The following is a 20,249-nucleotide window of genomic DNA, read 5'->3' as shown; positions in this document are numbered from 1 at the left end:
ATCCGCCAGATGCGTCCCCCATAAAAGGGCAGATTCACGAGTCCACAGCTCCAGCCTGGTCCAGGGGCCAACTTCAGACTCTCATTGAACTTAGAATGCAAGCAAAAAACTAAGCGTCATTAACACCTATGGCTCTACTCTGATCCAGCACCAGGAAATGATACAGACACTGTCTAGCTTATGTCCTCGACAAGGAACCTAGAATGCAGGCGCCATCACTAGTGAATGCCATCATTCTGAGCAATCTGATTGGCTGCATCAAACTCAATGTTCCATTACTGGTGCAAAAGGGGTGTAACCAATTGTGGAATTATCAGAGGGGAGCTTTACGAAGGGCTGACAGTCTATTGGTGGAGGCCCAGATGTGCTGAGACTTGTGAAACTCTTTTAAAGTTATTATTGGAACTATGTCTGTAAACCTGTATTAAAATCCCATTTCTATCTCAGTGAAGGCCACCGAAGCATTTCTTATGAGGACTCCTTCAGCCTTCCTTTGTTGCTTGTGTTTTTTGTTGTTGTGTGTGTGCTTTCAATGCAAGAGGAAATTACTATTCTTGAGTAGCCTCCTGTAGTGAAATGGCTGCAGCTCTCTGCAGATTTCCTGAAAAGCAATATTTTCCAATTACAAACCGCGGAATCCACAGGGCGATGTTTGATTAAGTGACAGCTACTCTGTGGCTAAGTTTGAGTAATGCTGTGTTTGACTGTAAACAACAACTGCTCTCAGCAGCACCCAGAATCAAGATGGCCGCCTGCATAACTGGCAGCTCAGGCTCAGAAAAAGTGGAAACCCTGCCTGGAAGGCATTCATTAAACACAAATGGAGCTGAATTCCCCCTGTAGGAATGAGCCTTAAAGTCCCTGCAGAGAGTGCACTCCAATATCTTTAAATACAATGTAAACATTGCATCTTTACAAATCAGTAAAATGTGTCAGCAAGCTATCCAGCAATGAAGTCCCTTTAAGGAGTATTGCCGTAAACCTGAGCATGATTTGAACCAGGGGTGCCCATACCTGGGTTAAAGTGGCTATCCATGGCCCTATGAATTCCCTACTATGGACTTTTGCTCCAATAACAGTAGGTTTGGACTCCTATTTATCAAGCAGTGACATTATTTGAATTTTGAAAATAAATGGACCTACAAGTGAGTTTTGATCAATCTATTCTCTTTTTCATTTTCTATTTTTTGTGATTTTCATGAGTTCTTGAAACCTAAAATAATAGCGTGGTGAGAGAGGAAGCAGAGGACTTTTAGCACCAGATTCACAAAAGTAAACTTACACTTTTGTGCACTACTATTAATATTTTAACTTTTGTTCACAAACTCTGAGTTAATAGTGATCTTACGACTGTGGACACTGTGCAGATGGGGCAGAGAACTCCGCACATAAAAACACAGGCCTTTCCTCCTCCCCGAGTACAGAGTCTCAGCAGCCTTAAAGTTACTATTAACTCAGAGTTTGTGAACAGCAAAACAAAATAGTAAACTTACATCAAGTGTAAGTTTACTCTTGTGGATCAGGCCTTAGTATTAGAACACAAAAGGAAGCCTGGCACCTAGATGGCCTTTCTAAAAATGTAACCACGTATGCAAATAACGCCCATTAAGATTAATTCTGTGTGTCTGTGGCCCATGGGCTTATGCTGGAATTCTGAAATGGATCCAGTCGCCTAGAGAAACCCAAGGCCCTCTTGAGCTGAGCTCTTGACAGCGTTCCATTTGATTGTGTCCAGTCTTGTTCCCAACAGTTCCACATACGTAAGCCCTCTTCTGTTAAATAGTTTTGCATCTCGTCACACACAGATCATTGATTCAATATCCTCACCCTGGTGTGCAGTCTGCAGGTCTAGAAGAGATGAGTGGCGTCACGGTCTTGCACTGTAGTCTCTGTCGCTGGAGAACATGTCTGCAAGTCCTATGCGCTTCAAGGAGGGCTGCAGGGGTTGCTGCAGTTCCCTCCAGAAATAATCATGATGGATTTCAGAAGGTTAAGGAGCAGTAAAGATGCCTTCAAAAATTGTGTTTATCTTGTCCCATTTCCTGCTCCTTCAAAGACAAAGGTCAAATATCAGCTATGTGGTCTGACAAATCGCTGCTTTTTTGGAAACTGGAGTGTACTTTTATTTCTCTGACTGCAGAGTGAGAGGATTTTGTCAAAAAGATCTAGGGGACAATCCTGCTAGAGTACAGGAAATGAAAGGAAAGGTTGTAGGGTCAATTGTTTTCCAAAACAAGGCACCATTTAAATATTGAGAAATTAACTATACACATATTACAAATTATATCAGCAACTAGGGAAGCACTAATGAAACACTTTATGGTGATTCTGAAGTGTGAAGGAAACAAAGATTTTAATAGGATCAAAACAAATCAAGACACTTTACTTGGTGATGCTAAAACTATAAATATTCACTGAAACCTGCTTTCCATGCATTATCAGTTTTGCAGTATGGATATACCAGTAAAAATGCTTGACTATGCGAGTACAGTGGCCATTTCATTGGAAAATGTGCTGTCTGTAAAGGACAGCGCACTAACTCACCAGTGCTCAAAAATGCACCACCAGCTACATACCACACCCTTACCCCTCTTCTCTTGAATGCGTATGGCGCATTTGCTATGCTTGTTTTTATGTATGATGCTTGGATTATTTAAATTCCCTTCAACTTCGAGGCTACAACATTAATGACAGCACTCCCACTCTAAAAACATGTTAATTTAGCATCATGCTGCTATCTGCAATTAAGGAGTGATTTATTACTTCTAAATGATATCTTTGCACCCGCGGAGCCATCTTCCAATTTGAGGTAGTGGTTGGCGACGGACTAGAAGTAGACTTGGGAAACTGTGCTTTCGGAAGTTCTCGACATTTCCTACATACAAACAATGGTTGGGAGACCAGCATGACGTAGCGCAGTTTGAAAAACTGATTTACGGAGTGAATGATAAACTGACTCGATATGAAGAGATGAGGGAGCGCTTCTTGAAAGTGGAGGCTGGCAGGGGGCCGGGTATAATGGTAGGGTATCGTTCAATTACTTGTTGGGACGGTTTTCCCTTTGTCCTACCTTGGAGTCAGGGTGGGCTGTGAACATCTAATGCTGTTCATGTGGGCACTTGCTTCTGATCTTTTATGTTCCACCTATTCAAGAGAGTATCTTAGTGTGCTATGCAATATGGGAAATGCTGAGCTGCCATATGTTGCTATTCTACAATAGATTTGTCCTCTATATTCTGTCAAGTGAACTGACAAACAGGGGCTCTGGGTGGGGCAAATAGTATTGTCAGTCAAAGATTGTGGATGTCACTTCCTCTACCACTAGCATTTTGTTGAATTGATCAGGACCAGCTGAATGTCAACATTGCAACATTGGTCGACTTGATAGCAGGTCTAAGGTATACAGGATACCAAAGGCATTTATGTTTAACCTATGTGGCTCCCCTGAGCCCGATTTGCCCCATCCGGCAAAAAAACTGTTCACTCAGGAGATTTCACACCAGGAAGTTGCCCTGGAGGAGGCTGTGGGTCTGCTTGACATGTGACACTGCCCTAGTCCTGCAGCCCTTTGTGAGGCTCAGCCTCTCACATGTCCGTCAACTAACTTCAGTCAGTCAGTGATTTTCAGCCAACAGTCCTAAGCATCCCTGGACTTGTGGTTTCACACTTCGCATTATGAGACTCAACGTAGGTCTGATGGCTGAAAACCTAAAGTTGACTCATCGCTTAGGACTAGTTAACAGTCTAGTTGTCAAGACATGTTGAGGATTCTCCCAAAATTCCCTGGGAGCATTTACGTCACTTGAACCATCCACCCTCTGTCGCTGTCTGGCACAGGCTACCAGACCCACTGCTAAGGGGAAGATAAATCTTGTGTTGAGTGAATTTCAGTACCTTATATTTCGAGAAATTTAACTATGCATGGCCACAGTGACTTTAGTTACATTAAAATGTTCATTTAGCATCAAGCTGCTTCACACCCCCACCTCCTGCTCCCACAAGGTGTCATCTTTCCCAGTTAGAAGTGGATGAACGGTGGGGTTGGGGGTTCTGGATAGGGTATCGGGCGAACATATCCCACAGTCTGTCTGCAAAACCTTTATGCTTTCATGGAACATCTGAATTTAAATACTTTCTTTTTGTAAGCTGTTATAGATCCAATGAACGCAACCCCGTCCGCCACGCAATGTGGCTGCTAGTTGGCAACCTGTCCTTACACCTACAGAGATGTCCCTGTGAACATTGATTGAATGCAACAGTCCCAGGGAACAAATGACGTAAAAAGCAGCACTTTTGCATGATTTATGTTCATTGATGGCTATGCCCTGCTCCGCTTTATCGCCTGCTTATTAGGAGCCTGCCTGATGTTTCAGATCTCATTAACTTATTTATTTGTTGCAAGGAAGAAATTTAATGCTCCATATTAGAATTATTCCACGCTGTACTGCTCCAAAATCCATCTTGCTGTTCATATTTTAATATTTTTAGCCAAATGAACACCTTTATTACAGTCTCAATGGTTCAGTGGTCTCTTTGCCAACACATTTGACGCGTGTCCCTGCTTCACCCAGCTCCCTAGGCATTAAAGTTTATAATGTTGCGGTTCTCTATCATGATAGTAACATAAGGCCACTTCATCAGGTTGTAACTTTTCTGACACTTCCTAGCACCAGTGCTTGAACCGGAATGTGAGGAGGCCATGAATCATGAAACCATTTTTAAGTCTGAGTTGAGCGACTTCACGCCGTGTGACTCATTTTACAAGATATGTACCAAATCTCAGCGGGGAAAAAGCACTAGTGCAGCGCACACCTAGTAAAAAAAAAAGTGGAGATTGGTGGAGGTTTGGACTATACCAGTGTGTCGAGGGTAATTTGGAAATGTTGCCTTTTTCTTCTGGGGTATAGTGAAATCCCGCCAACAATCTGGTGTATTGGACTTCATTTCATAGGCCATCCTCATGGGCATCCGCAGAAGGGGGGGGGGGAAGTCTGAACATAATCTTAACATCATCCATCCTCTGACCCAATTTGACAATATCAAAGGCCAGGAGCATTGTCATTAAAGAGCAAGTTAAAAATCTAGCGGGAGACAAGGGCCACCCCCTCCCCCAAAGCAGACCGCAGGGTATCCAGTCGCTGCGTTCATATTTCTTGGATAGGATGACTTGCCCATAGGAGGGCCAAGGGGGTATGCGTTTGGTGGGCGCTTGCCCTTCCGCGGATTTTTCTACCACTGATCATGCAAAAGAATATATATATATATATATATCAATATATAACGTCTCTGACAAAACAGATGAAGTATATATCTGGGTTGTTCCCAAGTTTAGGAAACTGTATTGTTTTGAGATACATATATATATATAGTTTCCTTGATAGTCCTGGGAGAAGCTTGTGTAATTTCATTTGCGGAAATTATGTGAAATGTCAGAAATTACAAGATTAAGCCAATATAAAGTAATTTTCGCTTCGCCGTAGTCCTCAACTCACCAGGCTGTAGCAGCACTGGCCAAGCGCCCTGCGGGCAAAGGTGCAAAGATTTTTAAAGATTAAGAATTATTAAAATCACTTTCAATACCTAACTGGTGTTTGGTGCGTAAGTCCTCAACCAACCAACATCTGCTTTGTCAGAGAACTTAGATATTGAATTGTTTTGTATTATCTGTGGTAGAAAGAGGCATGAGGCTCAAAGTTTTCAGCAACCCTGATGTACGGCCACTACTGTGAAGCGCTCCTAAGAAAAACTTTGGACTCTTGCCCAAAAGACCATGTTTCTACTATCAAACACTTAAGTCCTGTCCATGCTCTCACAAATTCTCTGGTGGTATCCCCTCATTTGTATTGAGTGTTAGTGTAATTGTAATCGCATTTATATCGCGCTTACCACCCCTGACAAAATGTCAAAAGGCTTTTCTGCAATTAGCACGCTACTCTGAAACCCAAAAAGGATTAGTGGTGAATTAGTATAGAGAAAAATGAAATTAATTTGAGCAGTAGACATGTGAGTCTGTTATTTGGGTTGAAAAATATAGTGGAGGGATAGAAGAGGGCTTGTGACTTTACACTAAAGAGTTGCATATGGTCCCTGTTAAACAATTCTAGTACTTCCTGGAGCCAATTTTTAACATTCTGCCTGGACGCACTAGAAGCTCAAGACATGTGGGCAAGCTTGCTGCCAATAGGGATAGTTGCAAAAGTCCTGACCAAACAAGCGAAGATCTGGTCATTGGAACATGATGCGCGAGACATGTAAAAACTTCACGCCCCTAAAACCCTGCCACATTACTTGTCATCAACTATGAAGCCACGAGTGAAACATGACCTGATGAGATTACGTTTTGGCCTCATTCGGCTGATGGTGTACAATTATGGCAACAGGTACAAGGCGGTCGTGTCCTCACAGTGCCGTTTTTGTAACAACGGGGAAGAAAACTTAATCCACGTCTTGTGCACCTGTAGAATCTTACTCCCTCTGCAAACTTTTTGGCTCTGTCCAATTTGGCGGATCCTGAAAGTCCGGACATGTCAAGAAGTTCTAGAGGAGTGTCGGAAGGGCGACTCAGCTCAGATGGCCGCCCGTTTTGTAAAATACATGTCTGAGATCAATTCCATGTTACCAGTAGATGACCGCCATGAATCTCTGCTTTGCCAGCTATGGACCCCTTTGTTACCATGAATTTCTCTTGTTAATAGAACTCAGAAAGTGCTTTTAACTCGTTTTTGTATGAATTGCAATGATTTTAATTAATTGTGCAAAATAAAAAATATTCTAGCAGCAGGAGCAGGTTTGGGATAAGTATAAGTGTCTTAAAAGCGCCTTTAAAACTAGGGGCTATCAATTCCCTGGCATATGTTCTGAATTTGGTGCAAAAGCTGGCTTCTATGAGGCGATGTAGATTTCCACCCTCCCACCCTAAGGGGAGCAGGGAGGTGGCCCAGAGGGCTCAGCGGATTAGAGGGTGGCTTCGACGGGTCATCATTGGGGTCCCAGTGCCGGTCACAGAGCATGACTGCCATCTCGTGCCCGGGCAGTCCCTCTCTGAGCCTGGCAGCATGGTACCATCAATTAATGTGCCAGGCAGGGCCAGCCCTCCAGTGATTACTGCCCTAGATGCAAATGTCGGCTGTGCCCTATCATACCTCCCCCTTCTCAGCACGCGCCCCCCCACACACAAACACTGCACTAGTATTATTATTATTACTTGAGTACATCTAATACCCTTTCCACTAATCGTAAATCACAAGCATGGTTTTAGCATTAAAAAGAATAAGTAAACTTAGAACTCACTCAGAAAAAAGAAATCAAACAAACTACAATTTACCTTGGTTAGCACAGCGAAAGGAGATTTTTTTCTGGTACAGAGGAAATACAATACTTTTTAATATTATTTTTTAATATTTTTAGTGCGTTGTAAGCGAGTATTGCAACATAAAACCACTAAACCTTTATTAATAAAACAGAGGCAGCATTGTGTTTAATAAATGACAGCCCACTGGATGCTACTTTTGAGAGGCGTGCATGTGTCTCAACAGCAAACTCTGCACTTTTTAAAAACCAGATGCGATGGTAATGAAACGGTCAAACTGAGAACATTTGGTCTCCTTGGATGAAAGGATTTTGCCATCTCTCATCTTGTGTGCAACTTTAGAGGACCAGTCCTAGTGCCAGGGAACTAACGCACTTGCTTCTTGAGGAGGAAGGGGTAAAAGTCAGAGCATGAAGGGTCTTTGCTATACATCTGCACAATAACACGGCATAGGCTTGCACTGCTGACTGGTCATAGGCTGTGTAACACGGCACCTAGGCCTGATGTGCAGCAGATGCAAAATGGCTTCCGGTGTCTCCCCTTGCATGCGGCTCGATGCACATTTCTGATGGATACTTCTAACTGAAGATTCCTCACCTTGTGAATTTCCCCAGACGCTAGACTGGATCTGGAAAACTCCCAAACTGTGCCACTGTGCACTGGTAGGTGGCACCATTCAACTCTGCAGCAACGCTGTTCTGCTTCGGAAGTGATGCACAGAGTCACATATAAGTACCACCCGTAGGCGCTGACATCAGTTCCTTTCTTTTAGATGTGGACTTGGAGCTCCACTCCTCTTCCTGGACTCTGTGAAGATATGTTCATGACAAATTTTACAATGTGCAACATTTACACCTGGTAAGGTCTGTCGCAAACAGATGTCTGTGACACATCCCCACAGGGTGTGCCTCTGGTGTCTGGTTTGTTTCGACATACTGCCTACAAAGACTGCTCCCAGATGAATGCAAATGTCATTTGAGACTGAGAAGTGATGCTCTGTGTGGCAAACTGCTGAGAGGCTCCACGCCGGTCACGCTTCAAGTGGAAGTTGAGAGTGCAAAGCCACTTCCGCTCCAAAAGTCGTTCCCACAGCTGTACAGGCATCCACCAGTATAGTTAGCCTTAACGCTTTCCCAACCACTCCTCCTAACAGAGAGTTAAAACATGTGGGTACCTTTGGCAAGCGAATGTGCTCCTCAGCTAGGTTTGTTTTCAGGTCGGTTAATGCAGAGCTGCCTCCTGGGTCACTACACCCATGCCCTACTCTAGCTGCTTCCTTTCGTCAAAGAAGGACAGAGGCATCCATCCTATCCTATAGCTCAGCCCTCTCATCACCATCTTGCACAAGGACAAATTTAAAATGCTCACCCTGCCCCAGGTTCCCTCTATCCTGGATCCCGAATACTGGATGGTGATGTTGGACATGCAGGATGCTTATTTTCACATCCCCATCCTGAAGGCCCACAAATACTACCTGTGGTTCTTGTGGGGGCACATGTGCTTCCAGATTGCTGTTCTCCCTGTTGGCCTTGCCAGAGCCACTCAGCTGTTCACAGAGGTGGTAGCAGTGGTTGCTGCCTATATTTAGAGGTTGAAGTACCAATCGACTACTGGCTGCTGAAGGTGGGCTCTCCACAGTCAGTTGTGGATGACCTGTAGACAACAACAAACTTCTTGACCTCATTGTCGTGTTCAGTCTACCTGCAAAAGCCACAGCTGACTCCATCGTAGAAGCTCCTTTTCATCACAGCCATCCTGGATAAGGAGCGTTTTCGAGGCTTTCCTGTAGACCAATGTGTTCAGGACATTTGGGCTATGATCTCGATGTTTCAGCCTGTTCTGAATCTCTGTGAGAATGACTCGGAGGCTTCTCAGCCTACCAGCCTCCTGCACGGTGACCATGCCAGATGGCAAATGTGAGCTTTAAAGTGAAATCGTAAGTCTCAGTTGGCCCAGCACAAAGGGAACCTTTCATACTTTATCTATGTGCTGAAGAAGACTACATAACATCTGCAATGGTGGCTGCTCAACCACAATTGAACCAGTGCAGACCCCTCTCCGTGCCCAGTCAGAGTTGAGGGTGGTGAAGGATGCATCGCTAATGAGTTGGAGAGGTCATCTGGGAGAGGTGGAGTTAGAGCACACTGTTTTCCAGTGGAGACCTGTCTCAAGATCAGTTTTCTGGAGTTGCAAGCAGTTAGCTTGGCGTTCAAGGCTTTCTTGCTCTCCATCAAGGGACTGTGGTGCACACTGTTATGGAAAACACCACTGCCATGTAGTATTGCAGCTAGCAGGGGGTGGTGGGGTCCTTGGCCTTGTGCCAAGAGGCTCTGTGCATCTGAGGCTGGCTGAACCAACTGGAGGAATCTTTAAATGCCAGAGTGGACAAAATAAGCCAGCACCACCTACTCTTAGATCACAAATGGTAGTTACTCTCACTGGTGGCACAGGGCATCTTCAAACAATGGGGAGAACCCTGGCTTGATCTTTTAACCACTGTCGGAAGCACATAATGCCAGCACTTTTGTGCACTGGAGTTTCTAAAAGGCTCCCTCTCGGAGATGCACTCAGCCTAGAGTAATGCACGGACTTCTGTATGCCTTCCCGTTGCTACCCCTCCTGCGGCAAGTTCTGAAGAAGATGAGGAATGAGCTGGCCCAAGTCATCCTACGGCCTCTAAATTGAGCCAGGAGATTATGGTATCTGGAACGTATGGGATTGAGAATCTGGCCTCCAATGAGAGTGCTACTTTGAAAGGATCTTCTGTCACAGCAGCAGGGCAGGGTCTTCCACCTGGACCTGTGCAACATTCATGGAGATCGAGTGAAACAGTTGATCTCATCGATCTTTCTCCCAAGGTCATTAATATCATCCTGGCACTCAGGTGCCCTTTCACAAAATCTTTGTATTCAGGACACTGGGGCACGTTTGTGGCTCGGTGCGGATCCTGCCAGTTGGGCCTGTTGAAGGCAAAACTGTTAGATATGTTGTTTGCTTTGTTTTAGGCCCAGAGTTGTCTTGCTATCGGCACAGTTAAGGATTACCTATCAGTCCTTTTGGCCTTTTTAAGTTTGCCTGGTCATCTTCATTGTTCAATCACTAAGCCGTTTTTGATGATACATTGGAACTTAAATCTGGCTCTCACTGGCCTGATGTGTCCACTTTTGAACCAATGCAAAGTTGTCCATTGTGCCTGCTCACCTCAAACACCGTCTTTTTGTGTGCAGTAACAGCTGGGTGATTGAACACCAGGCACTTTTAGTCCAGCCTCCTTATATCACCATTTTTCCAGAAAAACAAGTGTTAAGCACAATACACCTTTTCGTGTTGGATAAGCCATCATCCTTCTTCTGGCCTTCTTTGCTCTGGCTCAACCCTCACAAGAGGACGCAAGTCTCGATCGTTTTGACCACAGAGAGCACTCAGTTTTTAATATTGATTGTACCTGAGAACATCAGATGGACGATCAGGTCTTTGTGGCGTTTGTCCATAAAAGGACCATCTATTGGTGGACAGTCCTCTGCTTTAAGATCTGCTATGCATAGGCTCAGAAGCAGCCTCCAAAAGGACTATGGGCTCACTCCACCAGGGCCAAGGTTGCTACAAATGCATTGGCATGCGTAGTCTCTATCCTGGATATCTGCCAGGCAGCTACGTGGGCATCAGTGCACTCATTCATGAAGGACGACTGCCTCTGCAATCAGGTCAGTCGATATGGGCATTTTGCCAACTAAGTCCTGCAGGACTTACTAGTCCGAGCCATCCCACTGACCCCTTACCTTGGAAGGTACTGCTTTGGTATCTATTCACAAGGTCTGAAATCTGCTGTTACAAGTATCCATCAAATGAACAAGTTACTTCCTTCAGTAACGCTCTTTGTGGTGGATACTAACTGCAGATTCCTCAACGTTCTCCCACGTCCCCATTCTGTGGATGGCCTCTTCCATATAAATGGATCCCAGTTTAGGATTCTGCATACTGGTTTGTTCAATTCGCTGGTGGGCTGGGCTTCGTGTCTGAGTACACAGGTGTGTTTCCTGAAAGAAACTGACATCTGGTCACCTGGGTGGTTCTTTTATGCCGCTCTGCTCATCACTTCCCGAGACCACTTTCCATGCTGCCACCTTTTGGGGCACAGTAGCAGCCAGTGCTTAATTTTAAAAAAAATAGGTGCCAGGGCCTAAGGTATTACTCACTGGACGGCTGCAGCTGGCACAATCCATGTAGCTTTTTAACTGCAGGTTTAGATTCAAGTTTTATCACTTTTTAAAAGCTATTTCAAAATAGTTAAATGTTCCACTAATGAAAGTTGCTTAAAAATACACGCACAGTGCCACCATGTGGTGGTTTCTCATAAATATGTGTCAGATGCTGAGCACTGGAAAACACTGGTACAAATTAAGCACTGCTATTGAGTTTTATGGATCCAGTCTGGCACATGGCGAAAATCACTAGGAATCTGTGCTTAGATAGAGTATCTGCAAGACAGAGCATTAGCAATGGTATGGAACTTGTTCTTGGCGTATCCTGGCATAATAAGCGTCACTGATAGCATACGGTCAGTTGAGTAGAGCCACTCAGAGTCTGGTATAGTCACTGCTATTTGTAGAAGTATTCGGCAGCCATGTTGGCCACAGCTAGTCTCCAAACGCATCGGGTGCTGGTGTGTCAGGCGGGTACTTGCTGCGTTGCTCAGCAACATGATGTTTCAGTGAACCTTGCTCCAAAGTACAAGTCATTCCGCATTGAAAATGGCCCTTTTGTTCATCCTCTTGCCTCCACCCTCAGAAACCCTTCAAAATGGTGTATGTGCATAACCGAGATAAGGAGACGTCTCTCTCAAGGTTGCCAGGCACGGCGCAGAAATTGCTGTAATTCACAAATTCAGCAAGGATGCTTTAGCCTAATTTATTCCACAAAATGTGTTGTCCTTTTTACGGTGCACCTGGGTGTTTGAGTCTGGCACTGTCTTGTTGGTAATTTGTATTAAATGAAGATTGGATCAGAGGCATAAAACGCAAAACAAGGGCGCTCTGAGAAAAGACGTCAGTGTAATAGGTCTGACCACCACAAAAGTGCCAACCATATTTTAAAAATGAATGAATATTTTGCGTTTAAGTTATACGGTTAGTGAGTACCATTAAGGGAATTATTTATTTCAGCATCGTCACTGATAGTTCACTTGTGGTTTGAACCTAACTTAATTAATAGAGCTCACTAAAATAATTTCATATTAAAATGAAATATTTTATAATGTGCGCATTTCTTTTGTACAATAGTGTTATAGCGGGTTTAAGGGTATGCACCTTATATAAATGGGGACAGCGAAGATAGATAGATAGATAGATAGATAGATAGATAGATAGATAGATAGATACTGCAAATGCTTCCAAATAGAAAAGGGAACTTATATAACAATTTAATATTTGGCCTATGGCTGGAGATGTTTAATTAAGTATTGTTTTCTATTCCAATATGATTTTAATTCTTGTGAGATTCCCCACACCAACCCTAGGTGTGTTTTATTAAAACGTTTCAGACCAGTTCTTCAGTAGATTCATTGGGCCTTCCTCAGGGTGGTTGTAAACCTATTTAAAAACACAAACTGAAAGTGCCCTCTTGTACCTTAGTATAAGTTAAGAGTGCTTCAACCAATATCCCCCAAATGCGGTGCAACTCTAGTCAATATTAGCAAGGAAGTGCTGTTTGTTCGACACATTTTATTGATTAATAGCTAATAAATGATTCACATTTATTTGAACAAGGCATTAATAAATAAGACCTATTCATTGAATAGGTTGGGATCTTGTCCCCATAAATGATGAGTGAAGTCTTTGATATATGTAATCTTCAAATTAGATCAGGTTACTATTAAAATGTTTACCTTTTCCCCTATAACTGCAGGGATCTTGATACTGATTCACTATTTTGGTTTTAGGGTTAGTAAGTTTGGGATTGTAATATCTGAAAGCAAAATTATTTTAGGAACAATCATTTTTCCTTCAAATTACTAATTTTTGTTCAGTCCACTTCCCCCTTCTCTCTCTTGTGCATGAAGAAAGGTCCTATTTATTTATTGAATCTTTATTTGAGTTTGCTTTTATTTTTTGTATACAATGCATGGCAGAGCTAGAAGCATTAGTGATACATAAGCAGCAGACACAATATAAAAATAGGTGAGACTGGTGTAAATACTCAGGTTCTATAAAGTTCATGGGATAACAGTATTTTGTTCTGCTCGGATTCACGAAAATTCATAGACGAGGTAACAGACACTGGTTTAGAGTTGATTTGGACAGTTTGGTGGGGATTAGAATGAGGCTGATTTTAAAGACATAGGTTGTAATTAACTGGCATCAGAGCTGTGAGGAGTGAAGATTTTCTTTTTTTTTTAACGATCTTTTTATTTAGTTTCAAAAAGAGGAAAAGAACAATAAAGGGAAACAATAGAGAATTAGCAGCAGAGCATCATAGTACATTTGTGTGCACCACTTAAGGGGGGCATCCAAGTAATACAAGTACAATAAAATAGCTATATAAAATGTAGTGGAGGCTCACGCTTTGCAAAATTGTATCTCAAAGTCAGTGGGAGCTCTCCTCTGGATCTTCCTGGATCAAAGTGGATTCCATGCTTCTATATGAGCGTCATCCTGCTCAGACTCCCACTTGCGTAGACAACCTCTCCCCAAATATATTGATTCCTCATTTGTCATGCACCAATCCATATCTTGCACCCACTCCACCACTGTCTGGTCCCCACAGCCCCCCATAGGCGTGCAATGTTTCGTTTGGCAACCAAAAGACTCAATGACAACCATATCTTAGTCTATTTTGGTGGTGGGTCATCTTCCCAAATATGTAAAAGACATATTTTCGCTGTGTCTTAGGGGGTGGAGGGGCATCACTGATACCTCTCCCATGAGTCTCTGTAGTTCTGTCCAAAAGGTCTGTACAATTGAACATGGCCATGTAATGTGGAAGAAAGTGCCTCTTTCACCACAGCCCTGGAGGAGGAGTGCAGATTTAGTAGAAAGTGTTTTGGTTCTTGTTTTAAGGAGTGCAGAGAGGAGATAGTGTGAATAGTTGGAAGGGGTGAGTTCCAAACCTCGACCACAAATCCAGAGAATTATTGGCTGATGGTACGGTCTTTGTTAAACACCGGTGATTCCAACGTTAGAGAGTTAGAGCTGTGGATAAGTTGGGAGCCACCAAAGATCTTTATTTTCTTGGTTAGATGGCAGTGGTGGTCGGTCTGGATGAGTTTAACAGTCCTGTTGCTGTCCTGGGAGAAGTATTTTTGGCAATTGTTTGCCTGGGAGAGCCTCAATTACTGTTGGTGACTCCAGAGAAAACTTAGTTAAAATTGTTAGTCTGTGAAGAGCCTCCATCTCAGTTTCTGGCTGAGAGGATACATCTGTTTCAATTTCTAGTCCATGAGAGATATTTATCCCAGTTTCTGGCCCAAGGGACAGACCATTTCCCATTTCTAGCCAGTGAGAGGCCTGTGCTTTAGATAGTCATTGGGCAGAAGTGCCTGATACACTTCCTGTGGTGGCAAAATTATATATTCACCAGACTGAGGAAAGTGAATTCTGTTTGTGGTTGATGGTGTGGGAGAGACCCAAGCCATGATGACTAACCTGAAACTGGTCTGTATTCTAGCTGGTGGTCTGTGGAAGAACTACATTCTCCAGTTGATGACCAAGATGAAGTACCTGAGCCAATTTCTGGACTGGCAAATGGATCCGTATGCATTTTATCTGTTTCATTGCCTGAAACAAGAGACAGCCTGTTTTTTGTGTTGTTTTTTTTTACTTCTGATGCTAAGAAATTATTGCAGAGTTAAAACGATTTGTTCAAACTGGTGCTTTCTCTAAATGTGTGTCAGAGAGAATGTCTCTTCTTCAGTGGCCTGTTGTCTACCTTTGACTTATTCAAAACCACTCCACGTTGACCGGTACCGTCCAGCCCCGTAAGAAGCCCTCCCTGTACAAACTCCTACCTGATAATTTATATTCCGTTAACCAAGCATCTTAACCCCCAGTGTCGGTTACCATGCGAACACTGTTGAAGCTCAGTAAAATATTTGTTGTTTTTTGTGTGTCCCAGAGGAATCTTCATGGGGATGTGATGCCCTCTTCCACTTTTCACCCTTGTTCTAATTCCCATCCAAGTTTCCACCACGTGGATGCCCAAACTGTGCCGAAGTCTGGCCATCGCTTGTCTACGGGTACCAAGGATACAGTTTGCATGAACCGATTGTACCCTTGGGATGGCTGACATCAGCACTATCTCTAGACTCTGAGATGACAATGAAGTAAAATATAATTTTGTTTAAGCAATGTCTGCCAGAGTTTCCCTGGCTGCAAATATGTTGACCAAAAATAAAAGTCCTTAATCACAGGAGGTACATTCCAAAAATAAAAGACCTATTAAAATGGGTGTTTTGTTCAAGTCTGGTCTGCCTAGCTGTACTTTGAGTTTTCAGACCCTCAGTGCCTGGGCTTTTTTTGTCAGACAGGCCATGAGAATCGACCCTGTTGCTGTCTTCTCTTAAAGAGCATAATTATGAAATCCACACAGCAGAAAGATGCCAGGCTTCTTGAAATGAGGCCCAGCCCAGCAGAAGTCGGTAAAATGCCTTCCCTTTCTGTGAGAGATGCAGCTAGGAGGACAGCTTTGGTGTATGCTCTGCTGAGCAGAGAACTGTTGAAATAATTGGTCTGCTTGAGGAGACATATATTGTGTAATTGGGAAAAAGCAGTTTTCTGTCCAGCATGGATTATGATGAGAGGGGATCTTCTCCGCGTCTTCCAGAACTCTCGACGGAAGCTCTAGGATGAGCTGACTGGTCATTAATGAGTTTGCCATGAGTATTCTAGCAGTGCTCAGTGCATGTCAAATATCCCTTGCTCGTGACGCTCGCGACACGGGAAAGATCATGAAAATTGCACTTCATGGTAGTTTTAATGATATGTTGTGGAATTGGATCACTCTTGTGTGAGAGGGTGATGTCTCTCCCTAAACCCCTCTCTGACACTCCGTAAACCCCTCTTGCTCATCCCCTAATCCCATTTTGCTCCACCCTAATCCTATCTCCATTAGTAGTAAGTCTGCCACTGTCACCATCCACTCCTATTTGTCACTTCCACATTTACTTCTAAAATCTACATGTACATATGCAGAGATACCGCAGTCGGGGTGGAGAACACGACAATATACGTACATGCAAAACATATGTTTTGTAGTTCTACAAAACGTACTCTAAAGTACACTTTGAGAATCACGGCCAGTTCTACGCATACAGTCACATAATTTACACCAACACAACTCGGTTTCCTACACTTGCAGTTTCATCACCCTGAAAAAGAGAGGCGTTTCCTCCCAACGCGTGCTGCTGAACGCTGAGTCAGTAATCGTGTCCTGGGGACATCTTGGCGCAATGCCTGATGGGTTCGCGCAGTGATAAACGAGCCCATTGACCTAGAAAAAGGTTGTTGTAATAAAGTAGCTATAACGATTGTAGAACTGACTTCATGTCCCTAATGTACTCATTAGAGAATTTAAGGAAAAGGCTAATTTACGGCCTTTGCTTCATAGTATCTTATCTGGGAAGACATTGTTCAACCATTTAAAAGTATCTTTCTGATGAGAGTTTTAGTTTTAAAGCTACATTTGGGGCGGTGTGGCGTCTCTGGGGGGGGGCAAAGTGCTCATTTCATGGCGGTGCGGCACTGCAGTGCCAATCTGTGCTGGTAATTCCTTTCAGCTGTAATGAGTTACCGTAAGTGCTGCTTAAACATGCTACAACACTCGCAACATCCCATCATCACAGCCACTGAGGAGCACAAAATATTTTGCTTTAATGATATTGGCATACAATGATTTCAAAGTTAGGTTTATTATCCGCGTATTATGCAAAAACAATTAAGTACGCGCAGCTTTGAAGGGAATCAGAATGCAGCAGGCACGTCTGTGGAGCTCTGCTCTCTGAAAACTGCGCGCGCGACTGTGGCTTAACCTGCACGCAGCGGTGTGTTAATGTGCTCCAAGAGGGAAAAATGGCGTCCTTCAGGCGGGAAGAGAGGCCTAGCCGCTCTCACCGTGCTTGGGTGCCTGCAGAACACATTAGACCTGACACCTGCAGCTGATAAACACGCCCAGGTGCAGGCTGGTGGCCCCGCTGGCTTGTTGACAGGACCCAGGCTGGGAATAACATGAGTTGCCACTGGTGACAAATCAGCCCTGGCACCGCTGTCACTTTCTGTAACCGGCCAGGATGACAGCCCCTGCGTCCAATAAAACAAAATGGCTGAACCTGTTTAGCAGCGAGCTGGACATTTGGGGTCGCGTGAAATGAGTTGTGCAGAGATCGGGCTCCTGCGCATGTGAGCTTTTCAGGACAAATTACCCGGGCCGGATTTGTCAACTGAATTTAGTATTTCTTTTTGCTGGTTTGGTTGCACTTTGGGAAATATTCCTATTGCTGATTGCTCAGTTGAACACCGAATTCACAGTTGATGCTTTGGACCTATCACATGATAGTGCATGGCAGTGTGTTACAGCCTCAAGCACACATAATAGGGAATTATCAAAAGTCTACACAAGGCCACATGTGACCATACACAATACTCTAAAGTGAATACATCGGATAGTTAAGAGTGAGAGGGCAGAGGAGTGTTTTTGTGATTTATTTAGAGGCTGGTGAGAAAAGCGAGTTTACTCCTCTGATTTGGGAAGAGTGAAATACCTCCCACGTTCATCTTCTGCTCCTCAAAACTCATGATTATTTGAGACCCTAATTCACGTTGATCCTAGATTAAATCCCGCTGTTTCTATAATCTGGATCACGTTGATGCATTACACTCACCCTATATTAAAATCCACCTCGTGTTGATTCTAGGCTCTATTTCACACTGAATCTAAAATCTCTGTATCTGTACATAGCCCTGCTCCTACAAAATTGATTCAACTTCTCTCCTAAATATCTTACCCTCCATTAAACTTTATAGAGATCCAATCACAGTGAACATTAAAAAAATCTGTTCTACATGGGCGTTCCTACTCATCCTAAAGCCAGTAGCGCTCCTGCTTCTCAAGACAGACTGCTAACTCGTCTCATTAAAGCCCAGCATCCTGTTTGCTATTTAACGAAATAAATAAAATTGATATGGAAAATACGAATAGCCCAAGATTTCTGAAAAGCACGATTCTAAGGAAACATATTCAAGAACATTATAAATCTACATCCTCAAAGCATACCACAAAAATACTGTCTAATAATCCAGTTTCTGTGCACACCACAGGACAGAAAATGCTCCATTGCATTTTCTTGATGATGGTCTGTGTACAGATTCGTTTTGGGATTGCATCTGCCTCTTTGTTCTGCTGGCCTGTTGACCATGAGTCCCTACTCTAAGCACTCTCTGTGTGAATGGGGATGAGCGGGTCGGTACGTGGCTAGTTCTAGTCTATCGTGAAAGAAAATGTTGAATTTAATGTACCTCGATACAACACTAGGAAGCTAAAATGATCTTCTCTGTCGCACTTGATGTTGTTGACTATGAGACCCTACTCTACACGCTCTCTGTGTGAATGAGGAGGAGAGGGTCGGTACTCGGCTAGTTCTTGAAAAGAAATGTTGAATGAAATCATCTTGATACACCACCAAGCTAAAACATTTTCATGCCAACTTTGACATTTTACAGTCACATTTTCCCTGAAGCTAACTAAAGAAACACTGAATCCCTACACATGCACCCACCTCGTTCATCCAATCATTCAACTATATCTTGGAGAATGTAAACCACTGTGTCTTTTCCCAACAACAAGGGTATACAGCAAATCTCTGGGCTTCATCATTCACTCCAGTCTAAAGCATTTCTGGCTTAAAGAACCACATAAACAAAGCCTGTTCACGTATTCAGGAAGACCAAGGCCAACCACACCTGTATCTGACTTCCACCAGGTACCAGAATCCCGCGTCTCTCCTGTCTAGCTGGAGGAGAGGTTGTCCTCATTGAAGCTGGCTTCACCGTGGGGGTGCCCAGGAGTGGACACTTCACAGGGAAAGCCAGGAGGGCTTCCACAGCGGTATGAGTATCAGCGCCAGGAAACCGCAAAAGGCGACACCGCAAGGTGGCCGTCTGGTGACAGTGCGCTCTATAAGTACCTTGACATTTACATTTACATTTACAAGTTCCCATAACAGCTCTATCTCCCCTTGGAAACTGTTTCACTCTCTAGCCGAGCTTGGGATGGGAGTGAAGTCGTCTCATCAGATCATCCGTCTCCCTGTGAATCTGCTAGATGGCCTGAGGAGTGCAGGAGTTGGAGGAGTTTGAGGAATACGAAGAAAAATGTTGACGACCAGGGAAATCCTCAATTCTCTCCAGGCATTTTCCACCTGCACCCCTGAACCGCGGAACTCTCTGCCGAGGTCATCAGACTTCACTCCTTACGAGCAGAGCTGTTTATGTTCAGATATAGGGCCTGTGTGTGTGCTGCCCGATCAGTTTGTGATGTTCAATTTCACAATTCCATTTTCTAGGACCTTGGAGTAGTTTGAGGGTAAGACATGATAGACCCATACTTTACATTTAAAAGTTAAGAATATCTTTTACAATACTCTAGAATTTGGGGTTAGATTATTGCAGCAGAGCATATTTTCACATGCAAGGAATTGATCCACACGCAGATTAAGTACTTTGGCCCGGATCACATAATCTTGGATATGCGTGTGGCACCAGGGTAACGATTGGTATCTTCTGGATCACATTCGACAACCTAAACTTTTGCTGCCCAGCATTTTCCTTGTGGTAACCCCAGTTCGCTGCCCCATTGTCTTGATTTTATTCTAAGCATGACTAAATTGATGACTTCCAATTTCTCCTCTTCCAGCAAACCCATAACGTGGATCCTGAACCAGAGGTTTGAGAAT

At 43.6% G+C, this 20,249-nt stretch overlaps 1 protein-coding gene across 1 annotated transcript in view; it reads left to right on the top strand.

Moving 5' to 3' along the window:
• CDH4 (cadherin 4) overlaps positions 1 to 20,249 on the top strand; it is a 1,855,428-nt gene that overhangs the window by 251,728 nt on the left and 1,583,451 nt on the right. The gene's annotated exons all lie outside the window — the stretch shown is intronic.

This window comes from Triturus cristatus, chromosome 7 (genome assembly GCF_964204655.1).
Source record: "Triturus cristatus chromosome 7, aTriCri1.1, whole genome shotgun sequence".
Lineage (NCBI taxonomy): Eukaryota > Metazoa > Chordata > Amphibia > Caudata > Salamandridae > Triturus > Triturus cristatus.
This window is presented reverse-complemented; position numbering and strand designations above follow the sequence as displayed.